The following is a 24981-nucleotide window of genomic DNA, read 5'->3' as shown; positions in this document are numbered from 1 at the left end:
TTGGTAGGCAATCCATAGGTGGCTCTCATAATAGATTCATATGGCAATTTAATTTTCTTTCTAGGGAAGTGTTCCATGCCTTTCCTTAACGGAAATTGGAATCTAATATTTCCTTCCTTCATATCAATGATTGCACCAATCGTTCTAAGGAAAGGTCTACCAAGAATAATAGGACATGAAGGATTGCAATCTATATCAAGAACAATAAAATCTACGGGCACATAATTCCTATTTGCAACAATAAGAACATCATTAATTCTTCCCATAGCTTTCTTGATAGTGGAATCCGCAAGGTGTAAGTTTAAAGAGCAATCATCAAATTCGCGGAAACCTAACAAATCGCACAAAGTTTTTGGAATCGTGGAAACACTAGTAACCAAATCACACAAAGCATAGCATTCATGTCCTTTAATTTTAATTTTAATAGTAGGTTCCCGCTCATCATAAAGTTTTCTAGGGATAGAACTTCCAACTCAAGTTTTTCTTCATGAGATTGCATTAAAGCATCAACGATATGTTTGGTAAAAGCTTTATTTTGACTATAAGCATGAGGAGAATTTAGCACGGATTGCAACAAGGAAATACAATCTATCAAATACAATCTATCAAAGAGCAATTATCATAATTAAATTCCTTGAAATCCAAAATGGTGGGTTCATTGCTATCTAAAGTTTTAACCTCTTCAATCCCACTTTTATCAATTTTTGCATCAAGATCTAAAAACTCCAAACTTTTGGGACACCTTCTAGGTAAAGGTGACTCATCTCCTGTCCCATCATTATCAAGATTCATATTGCAAAACAAATATTTAATAGGGGACACATCAATAACTTTTAGATCTTCATCTTTATTCTCACAAAAAAATTCCGGCTTAGCGGCCATCTTATTAACTAAGGTGGCCTGCCTATCCGAAACTTCAGCTATTAATTTTTTGAGATGAGCAATCTGAGATTTCAAACCATAAAATTCTTTGGACATATCATCGAGCTCTTTATTCATATAACCCATAAAGATTTTTTGTTCCTTAAGCTCGTTCCTAAAGAAATTATTATGCTCAAACTGTAAAGTCATAAAACTCCTGACGTTGCTTTCGATCTCTTCTAACCTTTTAAGGTGAAGATCACCAAATCTAGGTAGAGCCATCGTGACAAGCAAGCAATCCAACACACGAGCAAGAAGCGAGCGAAAAAGAGGCAGCCGGAAAAGAGAGGGCGAATAAAACGGCAAGGGTGAAGTGGGGGAGAGGAAAACGAGAGGCAAATGGCAAATAATGTAATGCGAGGGATAAGGGTTTGTGATGGGTACTTGGTATGTTGACTTTTGCGTAGACTCCCCGGCAACGGCGCCAGAAATCCTTCTTGCTACCTCTTGAGCACTGCGTTGGTTTTTCCCTTGAAGAGGAAAGGGTGATGCAGTAAAGTAGCGTAAGTATTCCCCTCAGTTTTTGAGAACGAAGGTATCAATCCAGTACGAGGATACGCTCAAGTCCCACGCACCTACACAAAACAAATAAGAACCTCACAACCAACACGATAAAGGGGTTGTCAATCCCTTCACGGTCACTTACGAGAGTGAGATCTGATAGATATGATAAGATAATATTTTTGGTATTTTTATGATAAAGACTAAAAGTAAAGAAAGCAAAATAAACGGTAATAGAAATAGCTAAGTGTTGGAAGATTAATACGATAGAGAATAGACCCGGGGGCCATAGGTTTCACTAGTGGCTTCTCTCAAGAGCATAAGTATTATGGTGGGTGAACAAATTATTGTCGAGCAATTGATAGAATTGAGCATAGTTATGAGAATGTCTAGGTATGATCATGTATATAGGCATCACGTCCGTGACAAGTAGACCGACTCCTGCCTGCATCTACTACTATTACTCCACACATCGACCGCTATCCAGCATGCATCTAGAGTATTAAGTTCATAAGAACAGAGTAATGCTTTAAGTATGATGACATGATGTGGAGGGATAAACTCATGCAATATGATATAAACCCCATCTTGTTATCCTCGATGGCAACAATACAATACGTGCCTTGCTGCCCCTGTTGTCACTGGGAAAGGACACCGCAAGATTGAACCCAAAGCTAAGCACTTCTCCCATTGCAAGAAAGATCAATCTAGTAGGCCAAACCAAACTGATAATTCGAAGAGACTTGCAAAGATAACCAATCATACATAAAAGAATTCAGAGAAGATTCAAATATTGTTCATAGATAAACTTGATCATAAACCCACAATTCATCGGTCTCGACAAACACACCGCAAAAGAAGATTACATCAAATAGATCTCCACGAGAATCGAGGAGAACTTTGTATTGAGATCCAAAGAGAGAGAAGAAGCCATCTAGCTAATAACTATGGACCCGAAGGTCTGAGGTAAACTACTCACATATCATGGGAGAGGCTATGGTGTTGATGTAGAAGCCCTCCATGATCAATGCCCCCTCCGGCAGGACGCCGGAAAAGGCCCCAAGATGGGATCTCACGGGTACAGAAGGTTGCGGCGGTGGAATTAGGTTTTCGTGGATGCCTCTGATGGTTTGGGGGTACGTAGGTATATATAGGAGGAAGAAGTGCGTTGGTGGAGCAACGTGGGCCCCACGAGGGTGGAGGGCGCGCCTGGAGAGGTAGGTGCGCCCCCTGCCTCGTGCTCTCCTCGTTGATTACTTTACGTGGACTCCAAGTCCTTTGGATCATGTTTGTTCCGAAAATCACGTTCCCGAAGGTTTCATTCCGTTTGGACTCCGTTTGATATTCTTTTTCTGCGAAACTCTGAAATAGGCAAAAAACAACAATTTGGGCTAGGCCTCCGGTTAATAGGTTAGTCCCAAAAATAATATAAAAGTGTATAAATAAGCCCATTAAACATCCTAAACAGAATATATAATAGCATGGAACAATCAAAATTATAGATACGTTGGAGACGAATCAACCCCCTCACAAGCATCCGCAACTACGAGAAAAGTATTAAGAATAAATTTAACCATAACATTAAACTTTTGGATCCAAATCAGTCCCTTACGAAGTAGCGCATAAACTAGGGTTTAAGCTTCTGTCACTCTTGCAACCCATCATCTAATAACTACTCCACAATGCATTCCCTTAGGCCCTAATAAGGTGTAGTGCCATGTAGTCGACGTTCACGTGACACCACTAAGGGAATCACAACATACATACCATCAACATATCAAGTTCACATGATTACTGATACGTCTCCAACGTATCTATAATTTTTTATTGTTCCATGCTATTATATTATCATTCTTGAATGTTTTACAATCATTATATAGCAACTCTATCATTTTTTGGGACTAACCTATTGACATAGTGCCCAGTGCCAGTTGCTGTTTTTTACTTCACAGAAAATCAATACCAAACGGATTCCAAACGCGGCAAAACTTTTTGGAGATTGTTTTTGGACCAGAAGACATCCAGTGGGCCAAAGAAGTACCAGAGGGGTGCCCCAAGGGGGCACAACCCACCTGGGCGTGCCTGGGCACCTCGTGGCCTCCCGCACCGCCTCTTCGCCCTATAAATTCCCAAAATATTCCAAAACCCCCGAAGATAACCATAGATCAGAAGTTCCACCGCCGCAAGCCTCTGTAGCCACGAAAAACCAATCTAGACCGCATTCCGGCACCCTGTCGGAGGGGTGAAATCATCATCGGAGGCCATCTTCATCATCCCGGCGGCCACCATGATGAGCACGGAGTAGTCCACCCTCGGGGCTGAGGGTTTGTACCAGTAGCTATGTGTTTAATCTCTATCTCTCTCGTATTCTTGAGATGTCATGATCTTGATGTATCACGGGCTTTGTTAATATAGTTGGATCATATGGTGTTTTCCCCTCTCTATCTTGTTGTGAATTGAGTTTTCCCTTTGAGATTTCATTTTATCGGATTGAATACTTTTATGGATTTGAGAACACTTTATGTATGTCTTGCTATGAATACCCATGGTGACAATGGTGTATCATATTGAATCACTTGATATGTGTTTTGGCACTCAAATCGCGTATTCCCGAGGTGACGTTGGGGTAATCTATGCATAGGCACTACTGCAGGATGCTGCTAACGCGACACTACGATCAGAGACCCTTCGACGAAACTGTGTGGGATGCATTAATCGCAAACAGTGATGTAATATAACCGTCAAGAAAGATGCAAAACATTTGCGATGAAGGATACATCAAACATGGTTCATATTTTAGTTGCGTGTGCGATGAGGGGCATACAGTTCAGTTGAATGAACTTTTTGCGATGAGGCAAAACAAAAGAAACAGGCAGCTAGATGAAGGTTGTGTGCGATATATAGCATACGGCTCACTCGGATGAACTGTTTGTGATTAGGCAACACAGAAGAAATGGTCTGCCAGATCAAGGTGTGTGCGATATACGGCATACGGTTCACTTGGATGAACTGTTTGCTTTGAGCCAAGAGAACAAAAATGGTTCAATTTAATAGGAAGTGTGTGATACGCGGCAAACAGGTCTGTAATCAGAAATGTGTGCGAAGACCAATAATTATATAGACGATTGCTGCTAATAAGCCGTATGTGTTGTGGGCAAACTCTTGGTGGTATACAATTGTCAGCGAGTGATGAAATCATCACCGACGGGTTCACCAGTACGGTCCGTGTGCGATGTCATTGCACACAGAACAACAACATATGTACTTATAACTTATAAGGACTTGATTCCATAAACATATTGAACATCCAATTACATATGTGGCTAGTAAACACATGACCTTTGCACACACCAAAGTATGTTCCCAAATTCCTAGGAAACTCAAATAATGTATAAAAAGGCAAAACGAACCGTGAATATTTTCATATTTTTAGGACGACGCTACTATAGTTGCATGTTGCCTCTGTAAAATAAATCAAGGCGGGAAGAGACAGCATATGTTGTTTCGCACACATAGGTGATAAGGTCCCTCTCGGAACCATGAGCCTTTTTGAGAGAAGCTCCGGTTTGTAAGAAGTTTGTACCAAAACTTGTCCCAAATTTGTCGGATTCGGGGCTCCGCAGACCCAAGAAATATTTGAACTCTGGGGTGCGTGTGAAGAACTCGATCTCCCCAGCCTACCAACTCAACGCTCCCATAGCCTAGCTTGATGAACGGGAAAGGAAAGGGACACGACAGTTTACCCAGGTTCGGGCCACCTTGTGGTGTAATACCCTACCCCTGCGTTGGGGTGGATTGGCCTCGCGAGGGGCCGAGGATGAACTAGTACAGAGGAAGAACTACCTCAGGAGGTCTGTTCTTGTGTTGGTGTGAGCTGGTGAGGGTTCGGATCTCCCCCTACGGTGGTGGCTAAGCTATATTTATAGTGGCCTTGGTCCTCTTCCCCCAAAATGAAGGCGGGAAGGGATCCCACAACTGCCAAGTTTGAAGGGAGACAAATAGTGCATCTTATCCTGATGAAAGGTGGTCTTCGCCTGCAAAGCTTCTGGTCGTGACATCGTGGTGGGCTTGGCGATGACCTCCGTCCTGCCGTCCTGGCGGTCTTGGTCTTGTAGCACGGAAATGGAAACTTTTGGTTGATTCCTCGGGACTCCGCGTTTGCGCTTGCCTTCTTAGCACCAAAGAGGGAACCTGCTATACTGCGCCCGCTGGCGCCCGCCTGGCCTTGGTCGTCATGGCTTACGTCACCTTAAACTCATGAGGTGAGCGCCTGCATAGGAATCTCCGCTCCTCGGGAGCCGGCCTAGGGAGGCCGCTCCCTCTGGAGGTCTTGGCGTCGTCCGCCTCGCGAGGCTTGGCCCCCGCGAGGGTCTTGCATTGTCGATGCTAACGATGGGCCGTACCAGGCCATCGTCGGAGCCACACCGTGGGCCCTAGGCAGGCAAGTCTGGGTACCCTGGTTCCCAGAACGCCGACAAAATTGGACTAATTTTTTACCACAGCATGTTGGTGCTATGTCATAACACCATGCCAAGTTTCATGATTTTTAGGCGAGTTTTGGATTTACAATAATTTTAAAACCAGGTTTCTCAATGTTTACTGTTGAGTCAGCACCGCCCTGGATAGGCTTTTTCCTTGTGGGTCCCAAATGACAAATCCAAATCTGTCACTACCATGCATCTTTTCTTATTAAGAATTACAACCCATTTGGTGTGCTAGCTGAAAATAAGTTTGTGGGTGCTGGTGGGCGCTAAGAACTTGCGGTTTTGTAATGAACAAAGATCTCAAGGATCCCACGAGAGTGAGGTTCTTTCCCTATGTTGTGAATGCTTATAATATTTATGTCTTAACTAGCACATATGCCCGTGCGTTGCAACGGGAGATAAAATAGTATGTAAGAATTATATGTGCAATACGCTATTTTTCCATTCATTGGTCGAGAGCATTTAAGAGTTTTGTTACGTCATCGTACGTCAGAGAAGGACCATAAGTTATTCAATCTACTTTTCCTATCAATCCTTTCAATGAAGGAGATTTTAAGGTATGAAGTTTATGAATATTGTAGGAAACACGAATAATTTTTTAAATTCGGAACAGTTCTTTGAAAATTATGTACACTTTTGAGAAAACACGGACAAACTATGAAAGGGGACATATATTTAAATTCACAAACAGTTTCTAAAAAAACCAACTTTTTTATAAAAACATTAACAATATTTCAGTTTGTGAACATTTTTTAAAAACGGGAACATGTGTTGAAAATTCATAAGAGTTTTAGAAAATGTGTATCTTTACACAAAAAAATTATTTTAAATTCTGAAAATAAGAATATCTTTCGAATTTAGAGCATTTTGAAATGCCATTTCCTTTTTAGACATCTCGAACAATTTTGAAAAAAATAATTATTTTTTCAACAAATAGGAATCATTTTGCAAGTTCCAAATATTTTTGAAAATAGCAAAAGATAATTTGGAATTATTAACATTTTCAAAAAATATATTCTTAAGTCTGAACTTTTTTTGAATTTTTTTAATTTACGAAATAAATTTTAAAAGAAAAATAAACTTGGAAAGGAAAAAAGAGATAGGTAAAGGAGAATAAAAATAGAAGTAAAACACAGAAACAAAGAAAAAAGGCCAGCCCATTATTGGTATTACTGTGCGAATCTCTGACTAAAAAATGTGAACATTATTTGAATTTTTGAACATTTATTTAAATCGGGAACATGTGTTGAAAATTCATAAGATTTTTAGAAAATGTGTATCTTTTATGCACGAATATTATTTTTAATTGTGGAAATTTCACTGAAACAAGAATATTTTTTGAATTTGGAGCTTTTTTTAAATGCCATTTTCTTTTTAGACATCTCGAACAATTTTGAAAAACAATAATTTATTTTGAAAAAATGGGAATCTTTTTGCAAGTTCTGAATATTTTTAAAAATAGGAAAAATGTTTCGAAATTTTGAACATTTTCCAAAAACTATTTTTAATTCTGAACATTTTTTGAGAATTTTTTATTTATGAAATAAATTCTAAAAAAGAATTTGGAAGGGAAAAATAGATAGGAAAATAAGAATAAAAATAGAAGTAAAACACAGAAACAAAGAAAAATGGGCCAACCCAATACTGTTTGTCCTGTGCGAAATTTGACTATTTCTTGCCCAGTGCGGAAAATAGGATTGGTCCAGCTGTATGGGGAGAAAAATAAGTGGGTTGGCTTCGATGGGCCATAGCGCGCGGCCCACGTACGAAAATTCTTATTCTAGCACACAAACACATAAAAATTTAGTACCACCTCGGAAGGAAAAAAATTCAAAGGTGAACGGATGAAAAAATTGACGAAACGTACCTTGCTTTATGAGTAGGTATAGATTAAAGAAATGGCAAGCCATTGGCCCAGTATGAAAGAAAATATGGGTCAAAGCCAAGTTGAAAAGGGCAGCAATATCTAACCCCAGCTTACAAAAGGTACAAAAGCACGATGATTAATTGCTCATCAGGTTTACACAAAATCCAGATTGAACAGGACAATAACAACTAACTCAACGAAAGTTTTCGGCAGTCAAAATCAAATGGGTCGGTCTGATCCATAAAATCAAGATCCTGGACCAGAAATTCTACGTACATGATAACAAGTTGATGTAAATGGAAGCCGAGCACGTTCAGAAACCCTTTTGTCCACGTGAAACTTCTTTTTATGTTGTTCAACACTTGCAGCCGTCAGAAATTTCTTGTCGAAGAACATAATCCTCACGGACAATAATGCCCCCGCATTCAACACGAAGAATGTGCCAAAGCTAGTGTTTGCATTGTTGGATGCATATCCTTCCAGCGTTACGATCTTCAAATGAATGTCATGAGATCTGAGAAAATCCCGTTGCTTCTTGAACCATCGATTGGTTATACTTTTTTCCCATGTGTTAGTGCCTAAATAGAGATGAAGATTGAAAACACTTAATGTCTAAAAAAGATTATGTTGAAAGAGTGATAGTTGAACGATTAATTATAATACATTATATATGGGCTTTCAATGTTTGTGAAATCATAACCTTTATATACAAATTCTCCAGACATGGAAAGCATTCAGCAAGCCAATAATCGTGTTGAGATCAAAACACCACATACTTATATGTAAGGTCTTGACAGAATCCACCACCACTGATAGGATGGACAAGCTCTTCATTGAGCATAGAACATAATATTAGTACCAAAAGTGTACTCCAAGATGATACTTATGCGCACAAATGAAAAAAGCAGATAACAAAAGTTTACGTGAATAATATACAATACCTCAATAGGTGTGGAGCCAAACACCATCTTGAACCATCTAAAAGGATCACGAATTTCACCCAAGGTCTCCAGTTTAGGCGCAGAGACTACAATTATTTCCGAACGTACTATACCAGAATCAAGGAGCAACCTTTGAAGTGAAGGGGCATCTTCGATGATGAGATCATGTCCAAAAAAACAAATTCCCATGCTTACAAGGTGGGGCGACTTTATTTTGAGACAACGGATATGAATTTCCATTCCAAGAACAAGCAGCAAGTGCTCCAGGGCAGGGCAGCTGGAGTGGATGATGTTGTGCAGTGCGGCCTCCGATAGATCAACCACCACAAGCGCAAGTTTTTTTAGCAGTGGGAGTCGAAGTATTTGTACCAGATTGTCTGCTAGATGGTGATGTCAAATATGCAACTTTATTCTTGTAGACTCGTGTTGGGCCTCCAAGCGCAGAGTTTTGTAGGACAGTAGCAATTTTCCCTCAAGTAGATGACCTAAGGTTTATCAATCTGTGGGAGGCATAGGATGAAGATAGTCTCTCTCAAACAACCCTGCAACCAAATAATAAAAAGTCTCTTGTGTCCCCAACACACCAAATACAATGGTAATTTGTATAGATGCACTAATTCGGCGAAGAGATGGTGATACAAGTGTAATATGGATAGTAGATATTGATTTTTGTAATAAGAACAATAAAAAAGCAAGGTAGCAATTGATAAAACAGAGCACAAACGGTATTGCAATGCTTGAAAATGAGGCCTAGGGTCCGTACTTCGCTAGTGCAATCTCTCAACAATGCTAATCTAATTGGATCATATAACCATCCCTCAACGTGTGATGAAGAATCACTCCAAAGTTCTTATCTAGCGGAGAACATAAGAAGAAATTGTTTGTAGGGTACGAAACCACCTCGAAGCTATTCTTTCTGATCGATCTATACAAGAGTTCGTACTAAAATAACACCAAATAATTTCAGATTCATAATACTGAATCCAACACAAAGAACTTCAAAGAGTGCCCCCAGATTTCTATCGGAGAATCAAAGACAAGAACGTGCCTCAACCCCTATGCAAAGATTACCACAATGTCACCTCGGGAATCCGCGAGTTGAGTGCCAAAACATATATCAAGTGAATCAATATGATACCCCATTGTCACCACGGGTATTCATAGCAAGACATACATAAAGTGTTCGCAAATCCATAATAGTATTCAATCCGATAAAACAAAATATCAAAGGGAAAACTAAATTCATCACAACAAGATAGAGAGGGAGAAACACCATATGATCCAACTGTATTAACAAAGCCCGCGATACATCAAGATTGTGCCATCTCAAGAACATGAGAGAGAGAGATTAAACACATAGCTACTAATGACCCACAAGTATATGGGATCAATTGTAGCCTTTTCGATATGTAAGAGTGTCGAAACCAACGAGGAGCAAAAGGAAATGACAAGTGGTTTTCAGCAAGGTAATGTCTGGAAGTGCTGAAATTGTAAGTAACAGAGTTGTTTGATAGCAAGATAACATAACGAGCAAGTAACGGTAATAGTAACAAAAGTGCAGCAAGGTAGCCCAATCCTTTTGAGGCAAAGGATAGGCCAAAATGGTCTCTTATAATAAGCAAAGCGATCTTGAGGGTGCATGGGAATTTCATCTAGTCACTTTCATCATGTTGGTTTGATTCGTGCTCGCTACTTTGATAATTTGATATGTGGGTGGACCGGTGCGTAGGTGCTGTTCTTACTTAAACAAACCTCCTACTTATGATTAACCCCCTCACAAGCATCCGCAACTACGAGAAAAGTATTAATACTAAATTCTAACCATAGCATTAAACTTTTGGATCCAATCGGTCCCTTACGGAATAGCGCATAAACTAGGGTTTAAGCTTCTATCACTCTCGCAACCCATCATCTAATTACTACTCCACAATGCATCCCCTTAGGCCTAAATATGGTGAAGTGTCATGTAGTCGATGTTCACATGACACCACTAAGGGAATCACAACATACATACTATCAAAATATCGGACACATATCAAGTTCACATGATTACTTGCAACAAGATTTCTCCCGTGACCTCCACAACAAAAGTAACTACTCACAAATGATAATCATGCTCAAGATCAGAGGGGTATTAAATAGCATATTGGATCTGAACATATAATCTCCACCAAATAAACCATATAGTAATCAACTTCAAGATGTAATCAACACTACACTACAAAAAAAAGACACATCCGTGACATTTTGGGCCGAACGAAATTTTTTCTGTCATTCTTATGACACTTCTTTGACGATAATTGTGACAAAACCCAGTATCATCATAGATGTGGTGGGCTCCTACTTCTATGACAAAAAATCATGATAGAAAATGGGCTTTTCGTCCTGGGCGGGCCGGAGACACAGCTACATGACATTCTTTGGGCCGTCCATGTCGGAAAAAACCGTGGTAGAAGCGAGGGCGAGGAAAATATCAGGGGGTTCCCAGTTACGGTGGGTGGTCGGGGCCGAGCGATGCGCGTTTCTCTCATACACGCACGCGCGTGGGTGCGAGGCATTGGGCTCTAACTGAACCCGAGCGAGGCGTTGGGCTCTAACTGAGCCCGAGCGATTGCACTACAGGCTACGCATTACTGAACCCGAGCGATCGATCGATGGCTGTTAACTGAACCCGATCGAGCGATTCCTTCGCTACTGCTGCTAACTGAAGCCGATCGATGCTGCCTCTGGATGAACAGTGAGCGTTGCTGGGGGGTTTGGATGAACAGTTCCCGGTGGGGGTGGATGAACAGGACCCCGTGGTGTTGCCTCTGGATGAACAGGACCCCGATCGATTGAGCCGGTTGGGGCTGGATGAACAGGACCCCGTGGAGGGCAGGATGAACAGGACCACCGCGTGGAGGGCAGGATGAACTGTAGATGGTGGAGGGTTGGATGAACAGTAGCCCGTGCAGGGGTGGTTGAACAGGAGCCCGTGGAGAGGGGTGGTTGAACAGTAGCCGGTGGAGTAGCGCGCGGTGGAGCCTGGATGAACAAGAGCCCGTGGATGAACAGTCGCAGGTGGAGGCTGGAGGAGGTCGACGGTGGATGAACAGTAGCCTGTGGAGGCTGGAGGGGGTCGAGAGTGGAGATGAACAGTATCCCGTGGAGTCTCGTTTTGCGGTACGCCACACCCCTCCCGATGAACATGACCCCCGTTTCGACCGTAGCGCTTCAACACAAGTCTGTTTCCTCCATTTTGCGGTACGCCACACCCCTCCTGATCAACAGGACCCCCGTTTCTACCATAGGAGGTCCATTTCCTCCGTTTTGCGGTACGCCGGACCCCTCCCGATGAACAGGATTCCATTTCGACCGTGGTCGGTCGAACACAAGGCCGTTTCCTCCGTTCTGCGGTACGCCAGGCCTCGTTTCCATCGGCTGTTCCGTCCAAGCCCTCCCGATGAACACGACGACGCATTCCGTTCCGACCCAGCCGGTTGGCTCCCCATGAACATGACGACGATGCAGTTTCTCCATTCTGACCCAGCCATGTACACGAGCCCTAGCCGTACGTATGCGCGAGTAGGCATTCGAGACCCTGCCTGTATGTACGTACGTGGCCGTATTTTCTTTCTTGCACACTGGCCGCTGTACGTACATGTACATGCTACGTGTGCGCCTCTACATCGACCAGTATGTACGTACACGTTCGCGACCAGAATGACAACGCTACGTACGCTTCGACCAGGTGGGTCCCGACTATCAGGCACTTCCTTGCGTGTGAAGATGTAGCTGGTGGGTCCCAGCAGTCAGGGGGGCGAATCATTTTTTTTGCTCGGATGCACTTCCTTGCGTGCGAAGATGTAGCTGGTGGGTCCCAGCTGTCAGGGGGAAACGTTTTTTCACGAAATACGGTGGCCCGTCCGGTGGGTCCCCGCTGTCAGGTGGAGGAATAATTATTTTGCGCGTAATAAGGAGGCACTTCCTTGCTGCGGCCATGGACCCAGCTGTCAGCCTCTCCACGTACAGTCCACGTCCGATGCACTACAAAAAAATACACTTCTGTGATGATACGTGTTGGTCACAGTAGGTCACGTTTTCTGTCATGCATGTACATCCATGACAAATTTATGACAGAATCAAGATAGTCATACCTGTGCTGTCGTAGAAGTGTTCCATGACATTACCAAAATTATCATCACGGAAGTGTCCACTTCCATGACGATAAATCGCGCGTCACAGAAGTGCTTTCGTCAAGGGTGACCGACACGTGGCATCCACCGTAACGGAATGCCGTTAAGCTATCGGGTCCGGTTTTGGATCCGATAACCCGTTAACAGCCCGGACCAATGGGGATTTTCCACGTGTAAAATCATCATTTGCCGGAGGAAACACATGTTGCCTCACCGTTGGGACAGATGTCATCCACTCATTGGACAGGAGGCGCCTATGATAGGTCGATACGTGGCACGGCCCAACAGTGGCCCATTCCGGTGAAAAAGGTCGGCCCAGTAAAAAATAGCAGGCCGGCCCATATAAGGCCTACTTGTGTCAGGTCCATTTAAGCCCACGGCCCATACGAGATGTGCCAATTCGGCCCGTCAACGGCCCATTAAAGATTTGACACCATTGCAGCCCATCGTCAGTTCGAGCCCGTTAACAGCCCGCTATATATTTGGGCTCAATATCGGCCCGATGAGATTTCGGCCTGTTAACGGCCCATTCAGTGGATGGGCCAATTTTCACAATGTACATCTTTCGGACTTTTAGCGACCCATTTAAATATTGGGCTAATTTCCGGCCCGGTGTGTCTTTCAGCCTGTTGACAGCACATAAATCAGTTGGGCCATTTGTAGTCGGACCTGCGTTTCGGCCTTTTAACGGTCCATTTAAGTGTTGGTCCAATTTCTGGCCCGGTGTGTCTTTCAGCCTGGTGACGGCCCATATATGTGTTGGGCCATTTGTAGTCAGACCTGAGTTTTGGCCTTTTAGCGACCCATTTAAGTGTTGGGCCAATTCCCGGCCCTGTGTGCCTTTCAGCCTGTTAATGGACCATAAATGAGTTGGGCCATTTGTAGTCGGACCTGAGTTTTGGCCTTTTAACGGCCCATGCCCTTCATGGTCCAATACCAGCCCGGTTTCTCTTTCGGCCTGCTAAAGGCCCACAACGCAGTTGGGCCATTTACAATACGACCTGAATTTCGGCCTCTTAGCGGCCCATGCTCTTCATGGTCCAGTACAAGCCCGCTGTCTCTTTCGGCCTGCTAAAGACCCACAGTATAGTTGGGCCATATGTAGCCCGAACTTAGTAACTGCCCGTGAAATCAATTGGGCCGACCTGTTGCCCGCTTCGATGTCAGCCTGTTAACGACCCGGGAGTTAAGAGGGCCGACCATTAACTTTTGGCCTAGTAACGGCCCATTAACTTAATGGGCCCACTAAAGTTCGTACATGTCTTTAGGCCAAATTAGATAATTTGAGCCCATTACGACGAGCAATTATGCACAGGACCAAAACCGATCAAGCAAAGGTACGACATACAGGAAAAAATGTTGCACATCCAGCATATATTACAGGAAATTACATCCACTCGGCAATCAAAGATTGATGCCAGTGCAAATAAATGAACAGAACCTAACGATCTACAACGTCACAATCTGCAACCTCAGCACGGATGACGCCCATAAGCATGTGGGCAAGTTCTTGCTGCTTTGCTACAATGTCTCTGAAAACATTGATCAGTTGTTGTGTCGCACGACTCTGCACCTCTGATTCCTCCACCATTTCCATCATTCCTTCAGCCATTAATTGGTTCACAAACATACATTTTTTCCGTTGCATTCGAGACAGAGGATACTGAATAGATTCAGATGGTGATTTTGGCAGGCTTGTATTATTGATAGTGGAGAGTGTCTTGACCACTGCATCATAACATAAATTAGGAGGGGAACCAAACAGATTAATCATGAGTTATTGGCATATTACCTGGCCTAGATTTATTGGAAAGAAACAATGGGGTTGCCTTGCTATTTTCAGAGTTTGTCTTCTTATCTTCAGCAGCCTGCACCAAATTAAGACACTAGCATTGCTATCATTGGCCAAGTCAGATAATAGGAAAGCAACATTGGAACAACGAACATTTGGGCAACTAGCCAACACCAAATTAACACAATATGGCACAGCTATCATCAGCCAGGTAAGGTAATACGAAAGCAACATTGACACAATGAATGAATGGACAACCAGAGCAGCACTACAATTCAGTAATGTGCATGATATGAGATAGTACACTCATGCAGCTCAGTATGCAAAACTACCAGGCAGTTTTCTTTACAAAAATCAACATTGGCGCCTTTAACATTTTGCTACAACTAATTTTAGATCAGACAAAGGTTGGATTCACGCTGATTAACAAAATACATGCTGATGTAAAAATATAGTGATATACAACAGGTACTTACATCAGCATTGGAGCACAGAGAATTCCCGCAAGATATTTTCCTCGAATACAATGCCAATGAAGGAAATCTTCTATCATTTACCTTATTTTCTAAAAGAGAGATGGGTAAGAAACATGTAGAAAATATGATCAGAATGCTATAAAATTTGATATGCGAGGATACGCACACGCTTCTTAGAATGGAGTTGACATTCTTTTGCTGGACTGGAGCAGACTAGTTCTTTGGCCACTGGAATCTGCTTATTATCAGTGGGAGTTGGGTTTCTCTGTGCTGGAGCAGTATCTATGAAAAATGGAGTTGGTTTATTATCTCCTGGCGTTTGGATCTTTTGCAAAGACCTGGTTTGAACCCTTCAGATTCTAACATAGCCGTCTTCCCCTTGCATGCCTTATATAGAAGAATGGTGCTTCAACTATAAAACATGCTACAGCAGAGATGGAATAGGTACTGATGAATAGAAAGGCATGACATATTGACATGTATTCCCTCCATCCGGAAATAAATGGATGGGTCTAGGCGTATTTCAGTTCTAGACACATCCAGTTTTATCCATTTCTGCGACATGTAATCCGGACGGAGGGAGTATGATGTAAGAGCTAGGGATACGACAGGACAACACAGTAAAAAAACACTAAAAACCCACTGCAGAACCAAAGTAATCAAACCCACTGATATGAGATAGTACACTCATGCAGCTTAGGATGCAAAACTACCAGGCAGTTTTCCTTACAAAAATCAACATTGTGGCCTTTAATCATACATTTTGCTACAACTAAATTTAGATCAGATAAAGGTTGGATTCACGCCGATTAACAAAATACATGCTGATGTAAAAATATAGTGATATACAACAGGTACTTACATCTGCATTGGAGTACAGAGAATTCCTGCAAGAATCTTTCCTCACAGACGATACCAGTGCAGAAATTCTTCTATCTATTAAGCTTATTTTCTAAAAGAGAGATGGGTAAGAAACATGTAGAAAATATGATCAGCATGCTATAAAATTTCATGATGCAAGGATACGCACACGCTTCTTAGAATGGAGTTGACATATTTTTGCTGGACTGGAGCGGACTAGTTCTTTGGCCACTGGAATCTGCTTATTATTAGTAGGAGTTGGGTTTCTCTGTGCTGGAGCAGTATCTATAAAAACTGGAGTTGGTTTATTATCTCCTGGCGTTTGGATCTTTTGCAAAGACCTGTTTTGTAACCCTTCAGATTCTAACATAGTCGTCTTCCCCTTGCATGCCTTGTATAGAAGAATGGTGCTTCAATTATAAAACATGCTACAGCAGAGAGATGGAAAGGTACTGAAGAATAGAAAGACATGACATATTGACATGTATTCCCCCCATCCGGAATAAAATGGATGGGTCTAGGCATATTTCAGTTCTAGATACATCCTTTTTATCCATTTCGGCAACATGTAATCCGGACGGAGGGAGTATGGTGTAAGAGCTACGGATACGACAGGACAACACAGTAAAAAAACTAGTTGAATGTAAAACTGTATGCTAGCGGAATACGTACAGAAAAAACTAAGGCAACATACACGTCTATGATTGGGAAACTAAGATGGCATTGCAACAGAGCACTAGAACAACACTTCAATGTAAAAAAAACATAGTATGGTAGACAGATGAAGTACATACCAATGAATAACAATGCATAAGATATTCAGAAGCATGATGTCCAAATTAAGCAGATGGTATTGCGATAGAGCAAGGACCTTGTGGGGTGAAGAGGATTCAACATCTTTCTGCAAGTCTTCTGAAGAACTACCTTTACATGTTCCATCATATTGGGTATCATTGACATCAAGTTTATTGGCCTTTACATTGCTCCGTGAGGTTCTTGTGGATATATCAGTGTGTGCAATTATATCTGACATGCATGGAAGACAACTAGTAGTTAGATTTATGTAATGAGTGCCTGTAGGAGACGACATAAATAGTAGGACCGGGGTTAACTAGCAGCAACAGGTCTCAAAAACTAAAGGGGGAACACAGATGAAAGCTACAGAATATGTATCGTTTGTACTCGAGATTAACTAGATGGCACACAAAAGTATTAAAGAACAACATAGGTAATACTAGAAGTGGTATAATACTATAATCACCAGCCTGTGGGATAGGATTGGCTGATGGATGATAACTATGGAACAGTGTTACCTAAAGAACAAGTATCTTAGATGAACTATGGAACAGCGTTAACTCCTGAATAAGACCCGTAAGAGATCAACATGAATATACAGTGAAATGTGATAATCTATTTTCATGCTTAGATGAATAACAAAGCCATAAATGTTGCACACAAGTGAGATGAGGGTACAACCTATCTGGCCACCATCCATAGAGTGAGCATCATGTGCTGACTTGTCGATGGCCCAACAGTTGTTGTGGTTGTCCATGTCGGGCACGCGCATTCGATGCAGGGAATTGTTGAGTGGGGACTATAGCTCCCTTCTGGTGTATGCTTCCCTTGTTGGAGCAGCTGCGGTGAGTCGGAAGACGGTGTGGCTGAAGATGCAGATAACGCATAATGTTAAGAACGACACATCTCTTTGATCTGAAGAAATACACTAAGAGATCAACAGCAAGGTACGAGAGTGGTCACACGTCTGTTGACTGAGACTAAATTGGGGTCACACGATTTTATTTTATTTTGGTACTGTCCGATCTACGCCGGATGGCTTGATGGCCGTCTTGTGCCTCCCGGCTGACACTGTTAGGAATCTTCCCCGAAGAGCCAGCGACCAACGGCAGAGCAGCTTTCCTCCGCCGTCCGTGGCCCCAGCCAAAACACCGCTCCCCGCCCCACCGCACTGCCGTGGTTGCGCCGCCCCCGAGCCAATCCACAAAGACTCCCCATCATCCAGATCCGGGGGCAGTACCTTGAACCCACGCAACTCTAAGATAGCCATCCAAGCGCTGCTTCCGCGGTGAACTTGCAGCCCCGCACCCTTACGTTAGACACCAGCCAACCAGTAGCCTAGGAGCTCCGCCGCCTCGAGGGGTGCTGCTTCCCATTGGGAATCGATTGGCGCAGAATAAAAATTCAGACAACTGACGCCTAAATAAAGTGATTTGAGATGAGGGTGCGACCTATCTGGCGGCATGGTGAAGTAGGCAGGTCCAGCTGCCGAGTCGGTGAGGCCGGCGTGGTTGCGGTGGCCACCGGCGGCAGGGAAACAGCGATGTCGCGACGGTCGACGGCTACGGGGAAGCAGCGCCGGGACTCTGGACGGATCCGAAGTTGGAGCCGCTCCGGCGCCGTGAACAATGGCGGGGGTGAATCGGCTCCGGTACAGTTCATGCGGCCGTCGTTGAGGCAGCTCCAACAGCACAGAGTAAGAGGCACACGGCCCAGTGCACGACGACAAATGGACAGCGTCTCCGGCATTAGGGAGGACGGCGGCTTTGAAATTGGTGCGGTGGGGGCGCCATGGAGGAGGGGCTGAGGTTTCGCGGTTCAGGAGAAGGGAGCTTCCGGGGAGAAGGTGATTTGGCGCCCACGAGGTATGAATGGGGGGGATTGGGAGGGGAGTGGAACCATGTTTTACGGACACATTTGTCTGGAATGTGAGGGGGAGTTACAGCTCTACCCCTGCATTTAGGCTTCTCGGCTTAGGTCTGTGTACTGAGGGTCGGGGATAGTAGAGTAACTTTGCTTCTCCCCAAATAGTGGGCAGGAGCGATTTCGGGCGAGGAGGGCATGTTTTGAAATATAGTGGGCGCGAGCGATTTCGGGCGAGGAGAGCGTGTTTTGAAATAGTGGGCGCGAGCTATTTCGGGCGAGGAGAGCGTGTTTCGCCGACCATGCTTTATGAATTATTCGGCACATGTCATTTCGGCCAAGGAGAAGGCACGCTTGGAAGAAGTTACGAACCTACCCTCGATGCACAACGGGCCAATTAATGCATCTCCCACATAGGACGTTAATTTTGCGTCTCCCATTTATTTTCTCGGGCGAATTCCACCGAGCAGAGGATGTTTAACGGTTCATTCAAAATTTGGGAGAACGAGCATCCACGTCTACCTTACCAAGTCGATTCGAATCAAATTTAGAAATATTAGCTTGCCACTTCTTTTTTAGATGGAGAGATGATGCTCGGGAGTACTGTGTTTTTACATGCTCGTTTCTAGCGATTTACTATATGACAAATAGTTGACCCACTCAAAAACGGGAATCAAACCCAAAATGAAATATCTCGATTCAATGAAATAGCTCGTTCACCAGGTCAAAATAGTGAACTAAATCCAAAATTGAACACCTCAATCGAATAGCATGTTGTACAGTATTATAGTACTCCATGAACATGTTGAAAGTCAAATTAATGAACTTGTTTGATATACGCATATATCCGTTCATGTGTGGATTGCAAACAACATGTTCTCCAATTTAAATATTTGAATGCAAGTTTATATCGAAACATGGTTTATATCAGTCTTTGATGCATAAAACGTGACCTTCCCCTCTCCCGGACTCCCGCTCTCTCTCTCTCTCGCTGACAATCTTCAATTATGTCGCATGGATCCAACACACAAACCATGTTGGTCCTCTCTCTTTCTCTCCATCTCTCTCTCTCTCTCTTTGTGTGTGTGCGTGGGGGGGTCTTTCTAGTTCGCATGCATATATACTCGATCTATAGGTCTCTCTCGCACACTGTGTATGATTCTCTAGTCCAAGCTAGATATCTTGGGTGCACTCATCGTATGGACACAAATTCCTTGGCTCGTTGCCCGTAACTCTCTCACGCACCACTATGTCATCTCGGAGCTCTTCCCCCTCTCTCTCAAACTCTCCATCTACTTGGGTCACACATACACATGCATATCTCACTCACACTCGATAGGCCCATCTAAAATTCTATCTCTCTCCCTCGTTCTCTCTCCATCTCACACGCACACACACAATCTCATGCTTAGCTAGCCAAGTATGATGGTCTCTCACTCAATTGTAGGCACACGCAGTCCCCCCTATATGTATATGACTAGCTAATCTTAGTCTCCATCACAAACATGTGCATGGTCTATCTCGATTTCTCTCGGGGCATCATTCTATCGCGCACGCACCTCCCTCGATCTCCCACCCATATAGTCCCCTCACGATCTCGAGGGGGTCTCTCTACCACAAACACACCCTCTCGCCCTCCCCGTGCGTCCATGTTCTCCATATGTCCCTCTCGACCTTTGTTCCTTATTGGCCAGACCTCTATTGGACATGTGTTATAGGGGTGTCTCTCTCCGTTGCAAACAATCACACACTAGCTATCTTCGTGTATCTCCTCACCTCGCTTTTCTATCTCGGAGATGCATGCGTGATATGTTCGCCTAAGAAATGAAAAAACACACACTCTCTCTCTCTAATTTATCGTTTGTTGTCACTTTCTCTTTCACACACATACTCTTTTTGCACACTTACTCATTCTCCTTCACACGCACTTGATCCCTCTCGACTTAGGCACTCTCCTCGGTCCATAGCATATTGATTTATTGAAAATCAAACATCACAAAGTTTGACCATGTACGTGGAGAAAAACAGTTACATCTGGAACGGCAAACATACACCATTAGATTCACCATGAGATGTAGTTTCGTATGATGTATCTTTGGTATTGAAGATATAAATAACATTTGTGTAAACCTGATCAAAGTTCCCAAAGTTTGACTTCTAAAAAAATTACATGCACTGCATTATCGAGCGGATGGAATATCTCTTTCCCCCTCTCAGCTATCTCACGCACCACTCAGCCTTATCGGGGCTCCTCAATCTCTCTCAAACTTTATATCTCCCTGGTTCACACATACACATGTCTCGCTCGCGCTATACATATAGACCCATCCAACACTCTCCGCCCGTTTTCTCTCTCTATGTGACACGCACCCCCCTAATAAGTACCATAATCCCTCACTCCATCATAGGCGCAAGCACTCCCCCCCATAAGTATGATTATCTCTCACTAGCCATCAGGAACACACGTATTGTCTCCTTCCATCCATACGTCTATCTCGATATCTCTCAGGGTATCTTCTACCGCGCACACACCTTGTCACTCGATCTCCCACCCATGTAGTCCCATCACGATCTCCAGGGGATCTCTCTATGACAAACATACACTCTCTCCTCCCCATGTCTGCATTTTCTCCGTACGTCTCTCTCGACCTCTCTCCCTTGTTTGTCAGACCCCTCTTGGCCACGTGCTAGGGGTATTGCTCTCTCGGTTGCAAACAACCACACACTATCTCCTCACCTTGCTTCCGTTGTCGAAGATGCATGTGTGATATGTTTGCATAAGACACACACATTTTTTCTCGACTTTTATCGAGTGTTGTCCTTGTCTCTTTCACACACGCACACACACTTTTTTCACTCACTCTTTCTATTTCACTCTCTCTCTCTCTCCCTCTCTAGTTAGGGACACTCTCACGTCCATAAGCATACGGATGTTTTGAAAAGTCAAACCTCAGAAAAGTTTGACTAGGTATATGTGGAGAAAAACATTTACATATGGAAAGATCATTAGATTCATCACAACATGTACTTACTTCATACTATGATTTATCTTTGGTGTTGTAGATATAAGTAATTTCTTTATAAACTTGGTCAAAGTTTCAAAAGTTTGACTTTAAAAAAAATGTTGGAACTACATTATCGAATGGAGGGAGTAGCTCTTTCTCTCTCTCTCTCTGCTATCTCTCACGGGCCTCCCCTCTCACACGAACACTCTATACCGACGGATTATACGCTCACTGTGTCAGCGTATAGCTCCGTATATTGTTTAGTTGACCGGTCAACCAGTCCACATGCTGCCTTGTCAGCTCGTGTTCTGTATCTTCGTGTGCTGGCCCATGTGGCAGTGGGTGAAAATAAGTAAACTAGAGGCCCATCTGACACGCGGTGAAGTAAACAAAGTTGAAACCACTCGGGGTAGCACCCCGCATGCTAGTAAATTGAGGGCGCATTGAGGACACACTTCTTCCGCGTGGAGGACGCAATCGCGCACAATTCACCACTGCACGGTGGCATACACAGAAGGACGCACTCGCGCACCCCCAACACACAACACACACCAGCACACGTGTACACCGGCGTCGCCGCCGGTTGAGATGGACGGCGAGGCAGCCAACAAGCGGAGGCGGCTCAAGCCAAAACCGCATCCGGCGAGCCTGGACTTCATCAACAGCCTCCCCGACGACATGCTGCTCATCATCATCGGCCTCCTCCCCACCAAATCTGCCATGCGGACCCCCCTGCTCTCCCGGCGGTGGCGCCGCGTCCCCCTCAACCTCACCGTCGACAGTTGCCTCTGCGACGGGGATTGCAAACGCATGGCCGCAGTCTCCAAGATCCTTTCATCGCACCCTGGGCCAGCCAGACGCCTTGACATCCACATGTTCAGTACCAACTCCAAGGTCCAACCCAAGTTCGACGAGTGGTTCTTATCCCCCACCCTAGATCAGCTCGAGGAGCTCAGCTTTGAAGCTGGATGATGTCGCTCTCTGCCGCCGTCCGCGCTCCGCCTCGCGCCAACTTCAGCTCTTACTATCTTCCCCAGATTAATGTCGCGCCCGCCCTTCTTCTCCCTCAACTCAAGCAGCTCGACCTCTTCGACGTTGTCATCTCGAAGAAGGCTATGGAGCACATGCTCCGCAGCTGTACTGCGCTCGAGTACCTTCATCTTAAGCAGATCCACGGGTTCATTAACCTCCACATCGCCTCGATGAATCTCCGATGGATTTATGTGTCTTGCTGGCCCCGCAACAAGACATCAATTGGGAAGAGATCACTCCAGCTATTCCATGTTATGGTCATTGAGAATGCGCCTTTCCTTGAGAGATTGCTTGTATCGGGTCTAGAAGGTCCAACAAAAATTAGGGTCATTGACGCGCCGAAATTGACAGCGTTGGTGCACTCGTCTGCCAAATTCTCTGAACTCTTTATTGGATCTGTAATCGTTCAGGTACAACACTCATCTTCTTCTCCGTCTTCTTGAAATTCACATTTTTAAATTTCTTCTTGATGTACTAACGACCGTCTTCCAGAAAATGACCACAAGCTTGACCCAGTCTATGCGCACAATGAAGATCTTGGCAATAAAATCTAATGCCCCAATCTGGATCAAGTTGTTGGATTCCTTACATGCTTTCCGTGCACGGAGAAGCTACTCATCGAGGTGAAACTTATTTCATATTAGTAAACGGTAATCACAACGTAGCTCAATTTTTTTGTAATTTTCCCAAATTACGATGACAAGTGTAGTGTTCAAAACTGCATCTACGCACTGCACCGAAAGAAATGTTTTTAGTATTTTTTCTCACGTGATCACCTACATCTTTTTTTGTTGTACTACTATAGTAGCCTAGGCTAGTCATAGTGGAAAGTAACTTAGACTACTCCAGTAACTCTATGGTTACCCTAAGAGCAAGTACTACCTCCGTCCTGGTTTACTCTTCCTATTTTGTAGTATCAAAATTTGACCATAGATTTAACTGACAAAATGTTAATGCATGTCACTAAGAACTATATCATTGGATTCGTATTTGAACATAATTTCAAATGGTGTAATTTTTAGTGACATGCATTGGCATTTTCTTACATAAATATATGGTCAAAATTTTATACTAAATAAGAGGTAGTACAAAAGTGGGCTATAACGGCCCTCCACTATGTAGGCCAAAACACGTGCCAAATTCACTTGTGATGCATTTGGCATCGATGCCCCTCCATTGCTCACCTAGTGCCCCAATCTGGATCACCTACTTTGCTCCAGTGCCAAATTAACTCACGCAATGAAAAAACACTTGCGTGGGAGAGAGAGAGAGGACCGAGGCAATAAAAAAACACTTGTTTTGGAGAGTGAGAGGCTGGTGTAGTTGGTTTGATTGATTTGTTTATACATGTGGGTCTGTGTGCTCAGCGGTGCCAACTCTCTCACATCACGAGAGCGGTGCCAAAATCTTTTGATTTGACATCGATGCGTATTAAGGCATCGGCCACATAGTGGAAGGCAACAAATGCCCAAGATCTTCACGTATTCCTAGGTAAATGAGAGGAAAGAGAAAGAGAGAGAGTGAAAAAATATCACTAGCCAACCAACCCTATCGTATGAGCGAATGATATTGGTACCTCTTGATGACACAACAATCTTATACAGCCAGCTGCTCTAATATGTTCTCTTCTTTTGCAGATAAAAAAATACCCGAAAGTGAAAAATGTGTTGCACTATAACAATCTCATCGAATGCCTTGATCTCCATCTTACAGAAATTGATTTGTTCGACTACCGAGGCAGCACATCTGAGATTAAATTGGCCAGGTTCTTTGTTCTGGAGGCAAGTGTGCTCAAGGTAATGAGGTTTGGCGATCTCTAGCGCAACAATGAATGGCGTGCTGATCACCGCAAGCGTCTAAGCCTAAATGACAAAGTCTCCGCAGAAGCTGAATTTCTTTTTGAAACATCAAATGGCCAGAGACTCGAAAACTTATTTGCCCATTAGTGACTTGTCAGGGCGGTGGATTTTATTTTGTACGATAATGCTGCATCCACCTAAAGTAACAAAAGTTCTTACGTAAACTTCCTAGTAATTCCCTCTTCGTAGGTGCAGCATTACTCCTAACATTTGTAATATCAGTTTGAAACTTGTAATATTGTCGTGTCCTATTCCTGCGTTTTCAAAATCCTGCGAATCAAACAGGTCCTGAGTTGGTGATGATGTTGTGCCTACCATCTTTCACCAATAGCCGTCGGATCTAGATCTGACACATACAAACCAAACTTCTCCAGTTTTGCAAAAAGATGCCCGCTCTTGTTCCCTGTTT

The sequence above is a fragment of the Triticum aestivum genome, chromosome 2D (genome assembly GCF_018294505.1).
Source record: "Triticum aestivum cultivar Chinese Spring chromosome 2D, IWGSC CS RefSeq v2.1, whole genome shotgun sequence".
Classification (NCBI taxonomy): domain Eukaryota; kingdom Viridiplantae; phylum Streptophyta; class Magnoliopsida; order Poales; family Poaceae; genus Triticum; species Triticum aestivum.
The sequence above is the reverse complement of the archived record's forward strand: the minus strand, read 5'-3'. Positions refer to the sequence as shown.